Below are 21,833 nucleotides of genomic sequence, written 5' to 3'. Positions count from 1 at the left end.
TCCATTGTGTAGATGTACCATATTTTCTGTATCCATTCCTCTGTCGAAGGGCATCTGGGTACTTTCTAGCTTCTGGCTATTATAAAGAAGGCTGCTATGAACATAGTGGAACATGTGTCTTTTTTATATGTTGGGACATCTTTTGGCTATATGCCCAAGAGAGGTATAGCTGGGTCCTCAGGTAGTGTAATGTCCAATTTTCTGAGGAACCTCCAGACTGATTTCCAGTATGGTTGTACCAGTGTGCAATCCCAACTGTAGAGGATTGTTCCTCTTTCTCCACATCCTTGCCACCATCTGCTGTCGCCGGAGTTTTTGATCTTAGCCATTCTGACTGGTGTGAGGTGGGATCTCAGGGTTGTTGTGATTTCCACTTCTCTTATGACTAAGGATGTTGAACATTTCTTCAGGTGCTTCTCAGCCATATGGCATTCCTCAGCTGTGAATTCTTTGTTTAGCTCTGAGCCCCATTTTAATAGGGTTATTTGTCTCCCTGCAGTCTAACTTGATGAGTTCTTTGAATATTTTGGATATAAGCCCTCTATCAGTTGTAGGATTGGTAAAGATATTTTCCTAATCCGTTGGCTGCTGTTTTGTCCTAACCACAGTGTCCTTTGCATTACAGTAGCTTTGTAGTTTTATGAGACCCCATTTGTCGATTCTTAATCTTAGAGCATATCAGGATATTTTCTACAGTACCTATGTGTTCGAGACTCTTTGCCACCTTTTCTTCTATTAGTTTGAGTGTATCTGTTTTGATGTGGAGGTCCTTGATCCACTTGGACTTAAACTTTGTACAGAGTGATAAGAATGGATCCACCTGCATTCTTCTACATGCTGACCTCCAGTTGAACCAGCACCATTGGCTGAAAATGCTGTCTTTTTTCCACTGGATGGTTTTGGCTCCTCTGGCAAAAATCAAGTGACCATAGGTGTGTGGGTTCATTTCTGGGTCTTCAATTCTATTCCACTGGTCTATCTGTCTGTCTCTGTACCAATACCATACAGTTTTTATCACTATTGCTCTGTAATAGTGCTTGAGTTCAGGAATAGTGATTCCCCAAGACGTCCTTTTATTGTTGAGAATAGTTTTAGCTATCTTGGGTTTTCTGTTATGCCAGATGAATTTGCACAATGTTCTGTCTAACTCTCTGAAGAATTGGATTGGTATTTTGATGGGGATTGCATTGAATCCATAGATCGCTTTTGGTAAAACGTCCATTTTTACTATATTAATCCTGCCAGTCCATGAGTGTGGGAGATCTTTCCATCTTCTGAGATCTTCTTCAATTTCTTTCTTCAGAGGCTTGAAGTTCTTATCACACAGATATTTCACTTGCTTGGTTAAAGTCACCCCGAGGTATTTTATATTATTTGAGACTATTTTGAAGGGTGTTGTTTCCCTAATTTCGTTCTCAGCTTGTTTCTCTTTTTGTAGATGAAGGCTTTTGATTTATTTGAGTTAATTTTATACCCAGCCACTTTGCTGAAAGTGTTTATCAGGTTTAGTAGTTCTATAGTGGAACTTTTGGGATCACTTAAATATACTCTCATATCATCTGCATTAGTGATATTTTGACTACTTCTTTTCCTATCCGTATCCATTTGATCTCCTTTTGTTGTCTGATTGCTCTGGCTAGGACTTTGAGATCTACATTGAATAAGTAGGGAGAGAGTGGGCAGCCTTGTCTAGTCCCTGATTTTAGAGGGATTGTTTCAAGTTTCTCTCCATTTAGTTTAATATTCGCTACTGGTTTGCTGTATATGGCTTTTACTATGTTTAGGTATGGGCCTTGAATTCCTATTCTTTCCAGGACTTTTGTCATGAAGGGGTATTGAATTTTGTTAAATGCTTTCTCAGCATCTAATGCAATGATAATGTGGTTTTTATCTTTTAGTTTGTTTATATAGTGGATTTCCTTGATGGTTTTCAGAATATTATACCATCCCTGCATCCCTGGGATGACGCCTACTTGATCATGATGGATGATTGTTTTGATGTGCTCTTGGATTTGGTTTGCAAGAATTTTATTGAGTATTTTTGTGTTGATATTCATAAGGTAAATTGATCTGAAGTTCTCTGCCCTGTTGGGTCTTTGTGTGGTTTAGGTATAAGAGTAATTGTGGCTTCATAGAAGGAATTTGTTAGTGCTCCATGTGCATCAATTTTGTGGAATAATTTGGATAATTTGGTGTGAGGTCTTCTATGGAGGTCTAATAGAATTGTATACTAAATCCATCTGGACCTGGGCTCTCTTTTGTTGAGAGACCTTTAATGACTGCTTCTATTCCTTTAGGAGTTATGTGGTTGTTTAAATGGTTTGTCTATTCCTGATTTAACTTTGGTACCTGGTATCTGTCTAGGAAATTTTCCATTTCCTCCAGATTTTCAAGTTTTATTGAATATAGACTTTTGTAGTAGGATCTGATGATTTTTTTTATTTTCCTCTGATTCTGTTGTTATCTCTCCCTTTTCATTTCTGATTTTGTTAATTTGGACACACTCTCTGTGTCCTCTTGTTAGTCTGGCTAAGGGTTTATCTATCTTGTTGATTTTCTGAAAGAACCAGCGTTTGGTTCTGTTGAATGTTTGTATAGTCCTTTTTGTTTCTACATGGTTGATTTCAGCTCTGAGTTTGATTATTTCCTGCCTCCTACTCCTCCTGGGTGTATTTGCTTCTTTCTGTTCTAGAGCTTTTAAGTTTGCTGTCAAGCTTCTGTTATACGTTCTTTCCTGTTTCTTTCTGCAGGCACTCAGCGCTATGAGTTTTCCTCTTAGCACAGCTTTCACTGTGTTCCTTAAGTTTGGGTATGTTATACCTTCATTTTCATTAAATTCTAAGAAGTCGTTAATTTCTTTCTTTATTTCTTTCTTGACTAGGTTATCATTGATTAGAGCATTGTTCAATTTCCATGTATATGTGGGCGTTATTTCCTTATTGTTATTGAAGTCCAGCTTTCGCCCTTGGTAGTCTGATAGGACGCATGGGATTATTTCTATCTTTCTGTATCTGTTGAGGCCTGTTTTATGACCAATATGGTCAATTTTGGAGAAAGTACCATGAGGTGGTGAGAAGAATTTATATCCCTTTGTTTTAGGATAGAATGTTCTATAAATATCTGTTAAAACCATTTTGTTCATGAGTTCTCTTAGTGTGTCTTTGCCTCTGTTTAATTTCTTTTTCGATGATCTGTCTATTGATGAGAGTGGGGTGTTGCAATCTCCTACTATCATAGTGTGAGGTGCAGTGTGTGCTTTGAGCTTTAGTAAGGTTTCTTTTATGAATGTAGGTGCCCTTGCATGTGGAGCACAGATAGTCCATGCACCTTCTTCTAGCCATTGGGTTGTCTCTGGTGTTTGCTTGGCTTACTGTTTCTGAGAGTGACTTGACCCTGCTGTAGGCTTCTTTGTCAGCACTCCTGTAGAACTGTTTTCTGTTTTGTTTCAGCCTTTCCTGAGAACAGGTTCTCTGATTTCTGGTGTGTCCATGCTCCTGGAAACTTGTCTTCAAGCTCTATGCATGGGCAGGAATCAAAGGGTTCTGTCCCTGATTGCTTGTGTAGGTTCCTGCACACCGCGGGCACAGTTGGCACTATGTGATTCCCCCTTGAGTCTGGACTGTGGGCAGAGGGTAGTCTCCTCTGACTTCTCAGGAGTATCCATCCTTCTCAAGTTCCAGCTCTCTTCTCCATGGGATTTGGGTGCAGGGAGCTGGCTGGCTGGCTCAGTTTGGTCCTGGGTGCAGACCAGAACCGTGGGTGCTGGCAGCTGTCTGTTCCTATATCCCTGTGTCCAGAGTCACTGTGCAGTTTCCCCTTGGACCAGGGATGTGGGCCGAGGTTTTGCAGAGGTAGAAGTCTGTTCTGCAGCCTCAGGATATCTGCACTCCTGGGTGGTCTGCTCTCTTCCCCCTATTTCTAAAGAAATAGTGTGAAGAACAGGGATAACTAGAGACTAGAAAAATTGTGGGAATGTAATGTGATGGAAAGAGAGGAGACAAAAAGAAATAAATTATGGAGTATAAATCAATATACGTTTGTCTGGGAGTCAGTCATGTTTTTTAGGTTCCTCCGAGGACCATGGACTAATGCTCCAGCTCTGCTCGCTGCAGAACACACTAATTGTCTTCTGCTCTGGCTGAAGACTACTGCTGTTGTTGTTCTTGTGGCTCAGTAAATAAATGCTTTCCCTGTATGCATGAATCTTGAACTTCCACATACACATCATATATGTGCACATCCACACTTGCACACAGGACACAAACATCTTACTGAAATTCATAACCACATTTGCTCACAACGGAATGTCAGGCTTTACATATCTGCACACAACAACACATGTTATTCCACCATTACACACACAGACACATTTACACACATGCCTACCCAGATGTTTGCAGAACCATTCCCATTCTAAGACTCCAAATACTCATTCTAATGCACACTGCCATCCACATGTGATTACTATACTCAGAAACAAAATATAATTCAAAATCTATACTATGTAGAAGACTATTTAACATATTGAAGAGTAGTTCAATATTGTGTGTGTGTGTGTGTGTGTGTGTGTGTGTGTGGTTTTTGCATGTCTCTCTTTCTGTTTCCTTCATGTTCAGGTGATCTCACATGCTAAGAGGTTGTGACTGCAATAGCCATGTCACATTCAGCAGATGAAATACTATTCTACTTCTCCCCAGACTTTTTCCTTGTCATTTCTGTTAGATGAGAGTTACTATTTTAACATCTTTTAAAATAAGCATTTGATATTCTATTATTAATATCACTTTGTCCAAATATTAGTCTCTGTTTTACCCTAAACCTCTAACTATGAAAATACATTATATGCCTCCCGACAGCAGGCATATACTGACGTTTCCTTCTCCCAGATTATTTCTCTCTTGTGTTGGGATGACATAAAAATCCAGCATAACTGACCTGTTTCCTCTTGACACACAAACACATTCCTGTTAGGCTACAACCTTTTCCTTATCATTCATATCTAGTATCTCACATTAAATTGTAACTAGCTTAAAATTCACATTTTTTTTACATTCAACCACATGGAATTATTAGTCTCCTTAAAATAGCAATTATTCTTTAAAATCTAACATATTTTAACATTTTTCTCTAAACTGGGGCCTCATAGAAAACTTAAGGATAAATTACTTTATCACTTTGAGAGTAGAACAAAGGAAGAACAAATCCTAATTTGAAAAGTGTAAATAAATCAATAAACTTTTGTCTGGGAGTCAGTCATATTTTCTAGGTTCCTCCAACAACCATTGTCCAATGCTCCAGCTCTACTCTCTGCGGAACACACTAATTGTCTTCTGCTCTGCCTGACTGTGTTCTACTGCTGTTTCTGTTCTTGTTGTTCATGCCATGGTAACAGAATCTCTAAAACTGCTGGACTCCCTTACTGCAACTGGACTATAATTTATACAATAGTCTCTCCAGGGTGCTTTTTAAGGGCTCTAGCCCTGCGACACACTATCAAGCCTCAGCCTCTCTCCTTGACGCTTCATAAATTCAAAACAAACACTTGAAGTATCTTAAATTTTCAAGTTTGGCTTCCAGTATAAGGTCCAACATTGGTCATGTCTAAAACATAGCTACTGTGCACTTACACTCAGAAAATACTTCCCATTAGTTTTTCCCTCAAAAATGTAGGTCACCTTTCAGCACAAACTCATCAGTCTCCGAGCAAAGCATATGATTTGCTTTAGTCTTTCTAGTAGCTTGTTAATCAAAGCTGACTCTGGCCCCAACTAACGAGAACATTACATTTTTCACATAAAAACATTCAGTCTTTGTTTCCTTCTAAAATCCACAAGTCAAGCCTCTGCTCTGTGCACTCCTTTAAATTTTTATGTTTTAACCTCCTCCAGAAAAAATTAATGTGTTTTCAAATCTCAATGGCACTTCTAGGCCAAACTTCAAAAGTCCTCGCACAACAACGAATCCTAATCAAAACAACATTCTCAGGGACGTCAAAGTAATGACCAACTACACTGGTTCCAGCTTGTCTTAGTATTTAATGGAAAATGGTGACACTATGTAGATGTACATGCAGATGTAAATGTATATGCAGCATATATGTATATGATGTATATATGCATATTAATCAGGCAATGAGGATCTTCTGCTGTGAAATCTGTGTAGATTCTGGGAACCCTGGTGAGAGCAGAGTACCTCCACTAAATATTATATAAAGACCCTGTTTCTTTGGAACAGAGAGGGGGCATTGTTCCCTATTTATGTAGAGAGACCCTTTCAAGATGGATCCTTCCTTCACACATCTAATTTTTGAATCTTCAGGTATATACTAATTTCATCTTATCAAATGGTGTTTGTGCCAATAGCTTACGGACATCTGTAGAAGAGCCAATCTTCCTCATTTGTGTTGGATTCTTATTTTATTCTTGTGGTGACTTCTTTTTTATTCTTGGACTTGGATGGCAAAGAATACTACAGAATACTACGAGGGCATGAGATGATTCTCAGCCATGTTTTTTCATCAAGTGTTTGTCACTTTTACAGAAGACCTCAGCTGTGAAGCCTGAAGGTACAAAGTATTGAAATTTTCTCCAGAGGACTGGAAAAAGCTGTCTTGCAATCACTAGGTAGTTCAAGGGACTCCTGTGTCTGTAACTCTTATAAACCCACAGAAGGGCCCACACATTCAGCTGCTGAAAGTGAGCATCTGGCTTCACGGCAGATTACGTTTGTGCTGAAAGAAACCCAGACAATGCCCATTTTGATTTTTTTCCTTTTTACCCTGAAGCTTCCTATGCTCCTATGCAGATTGTTCACCGATGAGTGTTTTGTTTCTTCCACAGACAATGTATACCAGGATGGGGATTTGGTGATCAGTGCGTTCTTACCCCTTTATACCTATCAAAACTCCCAACACACTGAAGGGGCAGAGAGCATAGACGTCAGTTCACGGTAACTGTCTCTTGCCTGATCTACCTAACCACAGTCTCCAGTGTGCATCCTTAACCCATCTCATTTTTTATTCCCACCAGCACTTCTTCCATCAAATAAATTTTTCTTTCCATCCATTATCTCCTATTTTTATGGGTTTAGTCTGAGAAGAAAATCAATCTCTAGCCAGGTCCAACACTTCTGTAACACAGGACGAACGATGTCACTTAGAATACTGTCTTGTGGGATAGGTACAGTTCAGCACTTAGGGTGGCAAAACAATATCCATTTTACAAATACTTTCCACTGAATATTCCTTCTGTGCACTTCATAATGTTGGTACAGTTGGGTGGGACTGTGCTGACTTTGCCTTATTTCTCAGGAGACTACCTATTCTATTTAGTTTTTTTTTCAAACTCTATGAAGATAAATATTTCCTTCCAGCTGTCTTCAAACACTTTGGTATTACGAGATAGGTAGTCTAGGATCTATGGGCAGACAGCAGAGATCTTTGAACTTTCTCTAGGATCTGAAGTATACCTATACAGGAACATTTCATTTGACACTTAGCAATGTCACTACAGCATTCAGAGAATTGTTTGCTAAAAGAATGAAACAGACTTGCACAGAATTTGTACAGGTGACTTCTGGTGCTGTGAGCAGAGAAGGTGCTACAGAAAGCAGTAATTGTTCCTCTTGTCAGACACAGATGTGTCAGGTGTTGCCTTTCTAGATATCTAGAAAGAAATACAACTTATCTACTCAGGTTCTCTGATCTTCTCCCACAACTCCTAACTTTTTGCTGATATATTTGCCTTCTCTTTTACTTTCTGTCATGTCTATTTCCATTTTACTATCTGTAATTCTGCCGGTGGCATATGCTTGCTATTTTCATTGTGGTATTCTCTTCTCTGACTAAGAGAGTGATTAAGTCATTCATCTTAGCCTTAAGTAAGCTTGTTTAATATCTTTCCTTTCTCTGTTTGTGTCTCTGTCTCTCTATCTCTCTCCCTCTCTCTCTTTGTGTGTATGTGAGAGAGAGAAAGATAGACAGAGAGACAGACAGACATTGAGCAAGTGAGGTATAGAGAAGGAGTTAGAGAATCTGAGTATCTGTGTGTCAGTGAGGACACATGTATGCCACATGTCACACGAGGACAGACTTATATGATTCCCTGATTTCCACAATATTTGAAACATTGTTTATTTCTCTATGCAGTGTTTGCTAGAAAACTGACAAAGGAAATTTGGCTGTATCCCCATCACATTTGTCTGTAGAAATGGTACATTATAAAAGCATGTTTAAATGAGGACAATTTTGTTGGTTACTGGAATTAAAATTCCTGTCCTCACACTTTCACTGCAACCATTTACCTATTGACCTGTGTCAAGCTCAGTGAACCCTATATTAATTTTAATTCTTATCCATGTCCAAACTTTCGCATTTACCAAATACTACATATACATTGAAATATATTTTAATGCAACCCATTAATTTTTATGTGATTATATTTTTATTTCCAATGCTGACCATGTGGTATTAATTACCTAATCAATTTGTATGCTGCCTCCTGCAGAAGAATATTTCTCACTCTCAACATTCTTTATTTGACTATAGTTATTAGTCTTGTGTTCAGAGCTCATGAACTTTCCCCTGTCACCAGTAGCATGTCTATTGGTTTCATCATACCTTAAGTCATGTTTAGACAGACAGGAGGTTTGTGTTTTGTTCTGAGGCTAGCACTATACAAACGGAGCCATTTTTCAGTCCAAAATTTCTTTATCATATTGCTCACAAACATATTTTAGCTCCACAAAACATATATAATACTTCTTTATATTTAATTTGTGGAACACTATAATTTGTACAATGCACCGTGATCACATTCATCCCCTGTAAACTCTCATCCTCCTTCCAGCCCCACCACTGCATCTTCCAACATCGTTCCCCTCTCATCACACTGCCACACCCTTGTTCTGCCAGGTTCATTCCCTTTCATGCCCTGTATTACTCCCACCTTTTTTCATCTTCTAGAATGCATTCCTGCATGTGCTCATGACAGTTTGATTAACTGAATAATTTTCTTAATCTTCATATTTCAGCTATTTCAAAATTCATTCATTTCTGTTTGAGATTTGAGTTTTTCCCTTAAGAACTCTGAAAAATCCATTGCAATATTTTTTATAATTTTCCATTTCATTTGCATTAGACAATTTTTTTATTGTAAATGAAATTTACTCATAAAATGAAGGCAGAAAATTTTAATTTTCTTGACAAAATCTTAAATGTGTCTTTTTTTTGTACATACTGTCTTTAAATACTGGTTTCATAAAATAAATTTCTTCATTCTTTTCTTAGGAATTTATTTTAATGTTTTTTATCTTATTAATTTATTGTAAGAAGATATGTTAATTGTCAGACACGTCAGTTAAAGATTCGTGTATTTGCAGTACAGAGTTTCCTGCCCCATACACACACACTAAGACATTGTATAAAATAATGTTTTCACAATGAAAATATTAAAAACATCGATAAAAATAGATAAAAGCACTGAATAAATATTGAAAGATGGGGGAATGGATATTTACTGATTTTGAGTAGAATTTTAGACAGAAACTAGAAGCCAGCAAGTATGCTTATGTAATAGAACTAAACAAGTGGAAGATAGCAAGCATCTTGCAAAACTACATGGGGAGGTGTTTTTTTTCTTTTATTGGATATTTTTTAATTCAAATTTTAAATGTCATCCCATTTCACAGTTTCTGCTCCAGAAAACAGCTGTCCCATCCCTCCTCCTCCTGCTTCTCTGAGGATGCTCCCTCACCTACCCACCCAATCCCTCCCACCTCCTACCCTGGCATTCCCCTACACTGGGGCTTTGAGCCTTCACAGGACCAAGGGCCTTTCCTCCCATTAATGCCCAACAAGGCCATCCTCTGCTACATATGTGGCTGGAGCCATGGGTCCATCCCTGTGTACTATTGGGATGGTGGTTTTGTTCCTGAATGCTCTGGGGGGGGGGTCTGGTTGGTTGATATTGTTGCTCTTTTTATGGGGTTGCAAACCCCTTCACTTCCTTCAGTCCTTTCTCTGACTCCTACACTGGGGAGGCCATTCTCAGTACAATTATTGGCTGCCAGAATCACCCTCTGTATTTGTCAGGCTGTTGCAGAGCCTCTCAGGAGACAGCTATATCAGGTTCCTGAGAGCATGCACTTCTTGGCATCCACAATATTGTCTGGGTTGGATGTCTGTATATGGGCTGGATCCTCAGGTGGGGCAGGCTCTGGATGGCCTTTCCTTCAGTCTTCACACTTTGTCTCCATATTTCCACTTGTGAGTATTTTGGTTCACCCTTCTAAGAAGGTCTGAATGATCCATACGTTGGTTTTCCTTCTTGAGTTTCATGTGGTTTATGAATTGTATGTTAGGTATTCCAAGCTTTTGGGCTAATATCAACCTATCAGTGACTGCATACCATGATGTTCTTTTGTGACTGGGTTACTTCACTTACAATGATATTTTCTACTTCCATACATTTGCCTAAAGACTTCATGAAGTCATTGTTTTTAATACCTGAGTATTATTCCATTGTGTAAATGTACCACATTTTCTGTATCCATTCTTCTGTTGAAGGGCATCTGGGTTCTTTCTTGTTCCTGGCTATTATAAATAAGGATGCTATAAACATAGTAGATCATGTGTCTTTGTTGTATGTTGGAGCATCTTTTGGGTATATGCCCAAGAGCGTTATAGCAGGGTCTTCAGACAATATTATGTCCAGTTTTCTGAGGAACCTAGAGACTGATTTCCAGAGTGGTTGTACCAGCTTGAAATCTCACCAATACTAGAGAAAATTTCCTCATTCTCCACACCTTTGCCAACATTTGCTGTCATCTGAGTTTTTTATTTTAGCCATTCTGTCTGGTGTGAGGTGGAATCTCAGGATGGTTTTGATTTTTCTGATGACTAAGAATGTTGAACATTTCTTTAGGTGTGTCTTTGCCATTCAATATTCTTCAGTTCAAAATTCTTCGTTTAGCTCTGTATCCCATTTTTAATAAGGTTATTTGGCTCTCTGGAGTCTAACTTTGTGAGTTCTTTGTATATTTTGGATATTAACCCTCTATCAGATATAGGATTGGTAAAGATCTCAATCTGTTGGTTGATATTTTTGTCCTAATGACAGTGTCCTTTGCCTTACAGAAGCTTTGCAGTTTTATGAGGTCCCATTTGTCTATTCTTGATCTTAGAATATGAGCCATTGGTGTTTTGTTCAAGAAATTTTCTCCAGTACCTATGTGTTCGAAATTCTTCCCCACTTTTTCTTCTATTAGTTTGAGTGTATCTGGTTTGATGTGGAGGTCCTTGGTCCCCTTGGACTTGAGCTTTGTAAAGGGCTATAAGAATTGGTTGATTTGCATTCTTCTACATGCTGACCTCCAGGTAACCAGCACCATTTGTTTAAAATGCTGTCTTTTATCCATGGGTTGATTTTAACTCCTTTGTCAAAGATCAAGTGACCATAGATATGTGGGTTTATTTCTGGGTCTTCAATTCTACTCTGTTGATCTACCGGCCTGTCTCTGTATCAATACAATACAGTTTTTATCAGTAATGTTCTGGAATACTGCTTAAAGTCAGGGATGGTGATTCATCTCAGAAGTTCTTTTATTGTATAGTTTTCGCTATCCTAGGTTTTTGTTATTCCAAATGAATTTGCAAATTTCTCTTTCTAACTCTATGAAGAATTGTGTTGGAATTTTGATTGGGATTGCAATGAATCCGTAGATTTCTTTTGGCAAGATGGCAACCTTTACAATATTAATCCTGCCAATCCATGAACATGGGAGATCTTTCCATCTTCTAAGAACTTCTTCAATTTCTTTCTTCAGAAACTTAAAGTTGTCATACAGATCTTTCACTTGCTTGGTTAGAATTACCTCAAGGTATTTTATATTATTTGTAACTACTTTGAAAGACATCTTTTCCCTAATTTCTTCCTCAGCCTATTTATCCTTTGAGTAGAGGCAGGCTACTGATTTGTTGGATTTAAATTTTTTTCCGTTGGTGATTTTTTTTTGTCCATGTTTTTTAAATTGTATATTTCTATTTACATTACATTTGTTATTCCATTTCCAAGTTTCCAGGCCAACAATCCCCCTAACCCTTCCTCCTACCCTTCTTTATGGGTGCTCCCCTCCCCATCCTCCCCCCATTACTGCCCTCCCCCCAAAAATCCCGTTCACTGGGGATTCAGTCTTGGCAGGACAAGGGCTTCCCCTTCCACTGGTGCTCTTACTAGGCTATTCATTGCTGCCAATGCAGTTGGAGTCCATGTATACTCTTTGGGTAGAGGCTTAGTCCCTGGAAGCTCTGGTTGGTTGGCATTGTTGTTCATATAGGGTCTCAATCCCCTTCAAGCTCTTTCAGTCCTTTCTCTGATTCCTTTAACGGGGATCCCATTCTCAGTTCAGTGGTTTAATAATGGCATTCGCCTATGTCTTTGCCATATTCTGGCTGTATCTCTCAGGAGAGATCTACACCCAGTTCCTGTCACCTTACACTTCTTTGCTTCGTCCATCTTATCTAGTTTGGTGGCTGTATATGTATGGGCCACATGTGGGGCATGTTCTAAGTGGGCGTTCCTTCAGTCTCTGTTCTAAACTTTGCCTCCCTATCCCCTCCCAAGGGTATTCTTGTTCCCCTTTTAAAGAAGGAGTGAAGCATCTGCATTTTGTTCATCCTTCTTGAGTTTCATGTGTTCTGTGCATTTAGGGTAATTCGAGGATTTGGGCTAATATCTACTTATCAATGAGTGCATACCATGTGTGTTTTTTTGTGATTGGGTCACTTCACTCAGGATGATATTTTCCAGTTCCATCCATTTGCCTATGAATTTCATAAAGTCATTGTTTTTGATAGCTGAGTAGAATTCCACTGTGTACATGTACCACATTTTCTGTATCCATTCATCTGTTGAAGGGCATCTGGGTTCTTTCCAGCTTCTGGCTATTATAAAGAAGGCTTCTATGAACATAGTGGAGCATGTGTCTCTGTTATATGTTGGGGCATCTTTTGGGTATATTCCCAAGAGAGGTATACCTGGGTCCTCAGGTAGTTCAATGTCCAATTTTCTGAGGAAACTCGAGACTAATTTCCAGAATGGTTGTACCACTGTGCAATCCCACCAACAATGGAGGAATGCTGTTCTTTCTCAACATCCTCGCCAGCATGTACTGTCGCCAGAGTTTTTAATCTTAGCCATACTGAATGGTGTGAGGTGGAATCCCAGTGTAGTTTTGCTTTGAATTTAACTTATGACTAAAGAAGTTGAACATATCCTTGGGTATTTCTCAGCGATTTGACATTCCTCAGCTGTGAATTCTTTGTTTAGCTCTGAACCCCATTATTAATAGGGTTATTTGTCTCCCTGCAGTCTAACTTCATGTGTTCTTTGTATATTTTGTATATAAGCCCTCTATTAGTTGTAGAATTGGTAAAGATTTTTCCCATCTGTTGGTTGCCGTTTTGTCCTAACAACAGTGTCCTTTGCCTTACAGAAGCTTTGCAGTTTTATGAGATCCCATTTGTCAATTCTTGATCTTAGAACATAAGCCATTGGTGTTTTGTTCAGGAAATTTTCTCCAGTACCTATGTGTTCGAAATTCTTCTCCACTTTTTCTTCTATTAGTTTCAGTGTATCTGGTTTGATGTGGAGGTCCTTGATCCACTTGGACTTAAGCTTTGTACAGGGTGATAAGCATGGATCGATCTGCATTCTTATCCATGCTGACCTCCAATTGAACCAACACCATTTGCTGAAAATGCTATCATTTTTCCATTGGATGGTTTGGGCTCCTTTGTCAAAAGTCAAGTGACCATAGGTGTGTGGGTTCATTTCTGGGTCATCAATTCTATTCCACTGGTCTATCTGCCCATCTCTATACCAATACCATTCAGTTTTTATAACTATTGCTCTGTAATACTGCTTGAGTTCAGGGAGAGTGATTCTCCCAGAAGTCCTTTTATTGTTTAGGATAGTTTTAGCTATCCTGGTTTTTTTCTTATTCCAGATGAATTTGCAAGTTGTTCTGTTCTATGAAGAATTGGATTCTAATTTTGATGGGGGTTGCATAGAATCTGTAGATCGCTTTTGTTAAAATGGCCCTTTTTACTATATTAATCCTGCCAATCCATGAGCATGGGAGATCTTTCCATCTTCTGAGATCTTCAATTTCTTTCTTCAAAGGGTTGAAGTTCTTATCATGCAGATCTTTCACTTGTTTGGTTAAAGTCACACCCAGATATTCCATATTATTTGGGACTATTATGTATGGTGCCGTTTCCCTAATTTCTTTCTCGGCTTGTTTCTCTTTTGTGTAGGGGAAGGCTACTGAATTATTTGAGTTAATTTTATACCCAGTCACTTTGCTGAAGGTGTTTATCAGGTTTAGTACTTCTCTGGTTTGACTTTTGGGATCAGTTAAATAGACTATCATATCATCTGCAAATAGTGATATTTTGACTTCTTCTTTTCCAATCTGTATCTCTTTGATCTCCTTTTGTTGTGTTATTGCTCTGGCTAGAACTTCAAGTACTATATTGAATAAGTAGGGAGAGAGTGTGCAGTCTTGTCTAGTCTCTGATTTTAGTGGGATTGTTTTAAGTTTCTCTCAATTTAGTTTAATATTAGCTACTGCTTTGCTGTATCTGGCTTTTACTCTTTTTAGGTATGGGCCTTGAATCCCTGTCCTTTCCAAGAATTTTATCATGAAGGGGTACTGAATTTTGTAAAATCTTTTCTCAGCATCTAATGAAATGATCATGTGGTTTTTATCTTTGTTTGTTTATATAGTGGATTATGTTGATGGTTTTCCATATATTAAATTATCTCTGTGTCCCTAGGATGAAGCCTACTTGATCATGATGGATGATTGTTTTGATGTACTCTTGAATTCAGTTTGCAAGAATTTTATTGTGTATTTTTACATTGATATTCATAAGGGAAATTGGTCTGGAGTTCTCTTCCTTTGTTTGGTCTTTGTGTGGTTTAGGTATAAGAGTAATTGTGGCTTCATAGAAGGAATTCGGTAGTGCTCCATCTGTTTTCAATTTTGTGGAATAGTTTGGATAGTATTGGTATGAGGTCTTCTATGAAGATCTGGTAGAATTCTGCACTGAGCCCATCTGGACCTGAGCTCTTTTTGGTTGGTAGACTTTTAATGACTGCTTCTATTTCTTTAGGAGTTATGGGGTTGTTTAAATGGTTTATCTGTTCCTGATTTAACTTTGGTACATGGTGTCTGTCTATGCAATTGTTCATTTCCTCCAGATTTTCAAGTTTTGTTGAATATAAGCTTTTGTAGTAGGATCTCATGATTTTTTAAATTTCCTCTGATTCTGTTGTTATGTCTCCCATTTCATTTATTTTAATGTTTTTTTAAAGAATTTGATTCATCACTTTTCTTTTTTTTAAAAAAAGTATTTTATCACTTTCAGTAATTTATTATCATTCCTTTAAAAATCTTTATGGATGTCTGAGTGTATGTATGAATGTGTGTTTGTAAATACGTGTATTTGGGAACGTATTTAGGAGAAGGTGTGTATATGTGTGATTTTATAGTGTGATTACCTGTGCTTGTCGTGTGTTATTGTGTGAGAAGTTGTATGGGAGTGGATGTCAATCTGATTCTGAGAGTTTCATGAGTGTTAGTTGTTAACCAGTTTATGTTTAAGAATGTATAAAAATGTGAGGGTGTGTGTGTGTGTGTGTGTGTGTGTGTGTGCACGCATGTGTCTATCCATGGATGGTGTGATATCAGGCTATTTGTGGAGTTCAGAAATTTTTTTTGTATTCGTGATGTTGGGATTACTGTATAGAAATTTTCACACAGGTCATCCGAAACGATAGCCAGTTCTCTTAATTGTCACATAATTTCTCTCTCTCTCTCTCTCTCTCTCTCTCTCTCTCTCTCTCTCTCTCTCTCTCTCTCTCCCTATTTTCCTTTCTTTTTTTGGGGGTGGACATTTTTAATTTACATTTCAAATGTTATTATCTTTCCAGGATTCCCATCCTTAAACCCCCTAACCCATTCACCTCCCCTGCTACTATAAGGGTGTTCTCCCTCCCCAACCAGACCCCCTTCCTGGCTCCCTCCTCTGACATTCCCCTACACTGGATGATCAAGTCTTGGCATGACCAAGGGCTTCTCCTCCTGTTGATGCCAAAGAAGGCTGACTTCTGTTACATATCCAGCTGGAGCCATGGGGATGTCCATGTTTAATCTTGGGGTTGTGGCTTAGTCCCGTTGGTTGGTATTGTTGTTATTATGGGGTTGCAAGCATGTTCAATTTCTTCAATATTTTCTCTAACTCCTCCAATGGGAACCCAGTTCTCAGTACAATGGTTTGCTGCTAGCATTTGTCTCTTTGTCAGGCTCTGGCTGAGCCCCTCAGGAGACAGCTATTTCAGGCTCCTATCAGCATGCACTTCTTTGCTTCGTCAATATTGTCCAGTATTGCTGGGTGTATATATATGGATTGCATCTCCAGGTGGGGCAGGCTTTTAATGGACATTCCTTCTGTCTCTGCCCCAAACTTTCTCTCCATATCCTCTCCTATGAATATTTTTGTCCCCCCTTTTAAGAAGGACCGGAGCATCCACACTTTGGTCATCCTTCTTGAGTTTCGTGTGGTCTGCTGCCACAACATTTCTGCAACCACAATGTGAACTTTTTATCTTCTAGCATTTCAAACATTTGTTTCTCCTGTAAGATATGATATAGGAAAAGAGTATGCTATCCATCGCTAGAGGTTTACAATATTCATATTTATCTCATTGCTCCAATATGTGGACCTCAGGAACTGTGAAGTGTGCTATAGACACAGACCTGTTGGGAAAGGCCAGGATCATTGGGAATCTCACATTCAGAATATCTGATTCAGTAGAGCCTGTCTCCTACCATCACTGGTATCTATCTATTTGTCAAATTAAAGAAATTAATCAAGTTAATCATAAAAGAAAAGGATGATTTCTTTTCTCACACATTTTATTGACAGTGGTAATTAATTGTCCAGAGAAATCTGTTTAATCCTGATAATATACACACAGTACACTTGATGAACTTCAATTTCAAAGGATTGAGTGAACCCATAACCATAGCCATATTCCAGTAATTTTACATCTCTCACTTGTTACAATAAGTGCTCATAAATCCTTAGAAAGCTTGTATTTTATAATTTTAAATTAATTGATAAATTTAATAAAGAAAATTCCTCAAGACATAAAGAAATGAATGAATTCAAGTGAAAACCAGGACATCAATCAATATAAAGATCTTACATTGTTCTAACAACTAGTGATTTTTAACTTGATTATCAAGAGTTTCAAACACTTGGGGGTTCATATATTTACTGAGAAAGAAAGAAATGAAAATATTGAATATGGCATCATCAAATTGGAAAGGGATTCACAAGACAATGCAGTTTGTCTGTGGAGGAAATGATAAACTAAATATTTTCTACTAATTATTGAATATAGTCCAGCTGAGGAATTCATTCTTCAAGTACAATGAGGACATCATTCCGTTCCAAATCTTTGGATAATACATAACACAGAGAATCACAGTTATTATCCTAATTATACTTGAAAAGTTGGCCTTATCATGAAAGTCACTGTTGCAATTTATTCCTACATCCAATGGATGGACGGATGGATATATATTCAACATTTTCCTTTTATGGCTTCTCATTTTTAGTAAGAAATTTTTATATAACCTTGAATGTATAATCATACAAATATTAATAATGTAAAACAAACAGGTACTAGTAACAAATCCTGAATATATTTTAACAAAATTTTTAGTATACATAAAATTTCACCATGTATTAAAAATACGTTATAGGCTCCCAAACCCCGTGGGGCAGACAGCTCATCGCCCAGACACTCCTGAGACTGCAGGGCACGAGAGACTTCCAGTACTGCCCACCCTTGCCCACATCCCTGACCCAAGAGGAAAGTGTATAGGGCCTCTGGGAATAGGAAGAGAGGGTCACTCAAGCTGCAGGAACTCTGAGGTCCAGGCTGTGGTCCAGACTGCACCCAGATCTGAAGAGTCCCAGTCAAACAGCTCCATGTACCCAAATCCCATGGGAGGGAGAGCTAGAATTTCAGAGGGGCAGACATGCCTGGGAAGCCAGAGGAGACTACTCTCTGCCCACATTTCTGACTCTAGAGGAAAACGCCTAGCACCATCTGTGACCCATGAAAAGGCCAGGCAGGCACTTTTTGTTGCTTCCTTCACGGGGAGTTGAAACCCAGCTCTAAAGAGAGCCTTCAGGCCTGAGACCAGAGGTAAGACCAACTTTTCTGCTCCAAGTGACCTGCCTCGTGGACTCAGGACACATGCCCACAGGAACAGCTGAAGACCAGTAGACAGGAACGACTACACACCTGAAAGCAGAGCACTCTGTTCCCATAACTGGCTGAAAAAGAACAGGAAAACAGGTCTACAACACTCCTGACACACAGGCATATATAACAGTCTAGCCACTGTCAGAAATAGCAGAACAAGATAACACCAGAGACAACCTGATGTTGAGAAGCAAGCGCAGGAACCCAAGGAACAGAAACCAAGATTGCATCGCATCATCAGAGCCCAATTCTGCCACCAAAGCAAATACAGAATATCCAAACACACCAGAAAAGCAAGACGATCTAACCACTGTCAGAAATAGCAGAACAAGGTAACACCAGAGACAATGTGATGGCAGGAGGCAAGTGCAGGAAGCCAAGCAAAAGAAACCAAGACTACATGACATCATTGCAGCCCAATTCTCCCACCAAACCAAACACTGAATATCAAAATACACCAGAAAAGCAAGATTTAGATTTAAAATCACATTTGATCATGATGATGGAGGACTTCAAGAAAGACATAAAGAACTCCCTTAGAGAATGCAGGAAAACGCAAATACACAAGTAGAAGCCTATAGAGGAATCACAAAAAGCCCTGAAAGGATTCCAGGAAAACACAATCGAACGGGTGAAGGAATTGAAAATGGAAATAGAAGCAATAAAGAAAGCACAAAGGGAGAAAACCCTGGATATAGAAAATGAAAGGAAGAGACAAGGAGCTGTAGATATAAGCATCACAAACAGCATACAAGAGATAGAAGAGAGAATCTCAGGAGCAGAAGATTTCACAGAAATCATCAACACAACTGTCAAAGATAAGGTAAAATGGAAAAAAACACACAGGAAATCCAGGACACAATGAGAAGATCAAACCTAAGGATAATAGTTATAGAAGAGAGTGAAGACTCCCAAATCAACAGACCAGTAAATATCTTCAACAAAATCATACAAGAAAACTTCCCTAACCTAAAGAAAGAGATGCCCATAAACATACAAGAAGCCTACAGAACTCCAAATAGATTGGATCAGAAAAGAAACTCCTCCTGTCACAAAATAGTCAAACCACCAAATGCACGAAACAAAGAAAGAATATTAAAAGCAGTAAGGGAAAATGGTCAAGTAACATATAAAGGCAGACCTATCAGAATCACACCAGACTTCTCCCAGAGACTATGAAAGCCAGAAGATCCTGGACAGATGTCATACAGACCCTAAGAGAACACAAATGCCAGCCCAGGTTACTGTATCCAGCAAAACTCTCAATTAACATAGATGGAGAAACCAAGATATTCCCTGACAAAACCAAATTTACACAATATCTTTCTACAAATCCAGCCCTACAAAGGATAATAAATGGTAAAGCCCAACACAAAGAGGCAAGCTACAGCCTATAAAAAGCAAGAAACTAACCATTTTGCAACAAAACAAAGAAAAGCACACAAACATAATCTCACATCCAAATACGAATATAACAAAAGCAACAATCACTATATCTTAATATTTCCCAACATCAATGGACTCAAGTCCCCAATAAAAAGACATAGACTAACAAACTGTATCCTCAATGAGGACCCTGCATTCTTCTGCCTACAGGAAACACACCTCAAAGACAACGACAGACACTACCTCAGAGTGAAAGGCTGGAAAACAACTTTCCAAGCAAATGGTCTGAAGAAGTAAGATGGAGTAGCCATTCTAATATCAAATAAATTCTCTTTTCATCTAAAAGTCATCAAAAAAGATGAGGAAGGACACTTCGTATTCATCAAAGGAAAAATCAACCAATATGAACTCTCAATCCTAAATATCTATGCTCCAAATACAAGGGCACCTACATACATAAAAGAAACATTACTAAAGCTCAAAGAACACATTGCACCTCACACAATAATAGTAGGAGATTTTAACACCTCACTCTCATCAATGGACAGATCATGGAAACAGAAATTAAACAGAGACATAGACAGACTAAGAGAAGTCATGAACCAAAAGGACTTAACAGATATTTATTTAACACTCTATCCTAAAACAAAATGGTATAACTTCTTCTCAGCTCCTCATGGTACTTTCTCCAAAATTGACCATATAATTGGTCATAAAACATGCCTCAATAGAAATGGAAAGATAGAAATTATCCCATGCGTCCTATCACACTACCACGGGTTAAAGCTGGACTTCAAAAATAAAAGGGAAGAACACCCACATATACATGGAAATTGAACAATGCTCTACTCAATGATAACCTAGTCAAGGAAGAAATAAAGAAAGAAATTAAAGACTTCTTAGAATTTAATGAAAATGAAGGTACAACATACCCAAAATTATGGGACACGATGAAAGCTGTGCTAAGAGGAAAACTCATAGCTCTGAGTGCCTGCAGAAAGAAACAGGAGAGACCATGTATCAGCAGCTTGACAGCACACCTAAAAGCTCTAGAACAAAAAGAAGCAAACACACCAAGAGGAGTAGAAGGCAGAAAATAACCAAACTCAGAGCTGAAATCAACCAAGTAGAAACAAAAAGGACCATAAAAAGAATCAACAGAACCATAAGTTGGTTCTTTGAGAAAGTCAAGAAGATAGATAAACTCTTAGCCAGACCAACGAGAGCACACAGAGAGTCTGTCAAGTTAACAAAATCAGAAATGAAAATGGAGACATAACTACAGAATCAGAGGAAATTCAAAATATCATCAGATCCTACTACAAAAGCCTATATTCAACAAAACTTGAAAATCTGCAGGAAATGGACTATTTCCTAGACAGATACCAGGTTCTAAAGTTTAGTCAGGAACAGATAAACCATTTAAACAATCCCATAACTCCTAAAGAAATAGAAGCAGTCATTAAAGGTCTCCCAATCAAAAAGCGCCCAGGTCCAGATGGGTTCACTGCAGAATTCTATCAGACCTTCGTAGAAGACCTCATAGCAATACTATCCAAATTATTCCACAAAATTGAAAACAGATGGAGCGCTACCGAATTCCTTCTATGAAGCCACAATTACTCTTATACCTAAACCACACAAAGACACAACAAAGAAAGAGAACTTCAAACCAATTTCGCTTATGAATATCCACGCAAAAGTACTCATTAAAATTTTGGCAAACCAAATCCAAGAGCACATCAAAACAATCATCCACCATGATCAAGTAGGCTTCATCCCAGGCAGGGAGGGATGGTTTAATATATGAAAAACCATCAATGTAATACATTATATAAACAAACTGAAAGATAAAAACCACATGATCATTTCATTAGATGCTGAGAAAACATTTGACAAAATTTAACACCCCTTCATGATAAAAGTCCTGGAAAGAGTAGGAATTCAAGGCCCATACTTAAACATAGTAAAAGCCATATACAGGAAACCAGTAGCTAATATTAAACTAAATAGAGAGAAACTTGAAGCAATCCCACTCAAATCAGGGACTAGACAAGGCTGCACACTCTCTCCCTACTTATTCAATATAGTTCTTGAAGTTCT

The 21,833-nt window shown here is 38.3% G+C and overlaps 1 pseudogene; it reads left to right on the top strand.

Moving 5' to 3' along the window:
- The first annotated feature begins 6,748 nt into the window (after positions 1-6,748).
- Positions 6,749-21,833, top strand: part of Vmn2r116l-ps4 (vomeronasal 2, receptor 116 like, pseudogene 4) — a 33,092-nt pseudogene continuing 18,007 nt past the window's right edge.

This window comes from Rattus norvegicus, chromosome 12 (genome assembly GCF_021556685.1).
Source record: "Rattus norvegicus strain SHRSP/BbbUtx chromosome 12, alternate assembly SHRSP_T2T, whole genome shotgun sequence".
NCBI classification, from domain to species: domain Eukaryota; kingdom Metazoa; phylum Chordata; class Mammalia; order Rodentia; family Muridae; genus Rattus; species Rattus norvegicus.
The sequence above is the reverse complement of the archived record's forward strand: the minus strand, read 5'-3'. Positions and strand labels throughout refer to the sequence as shown.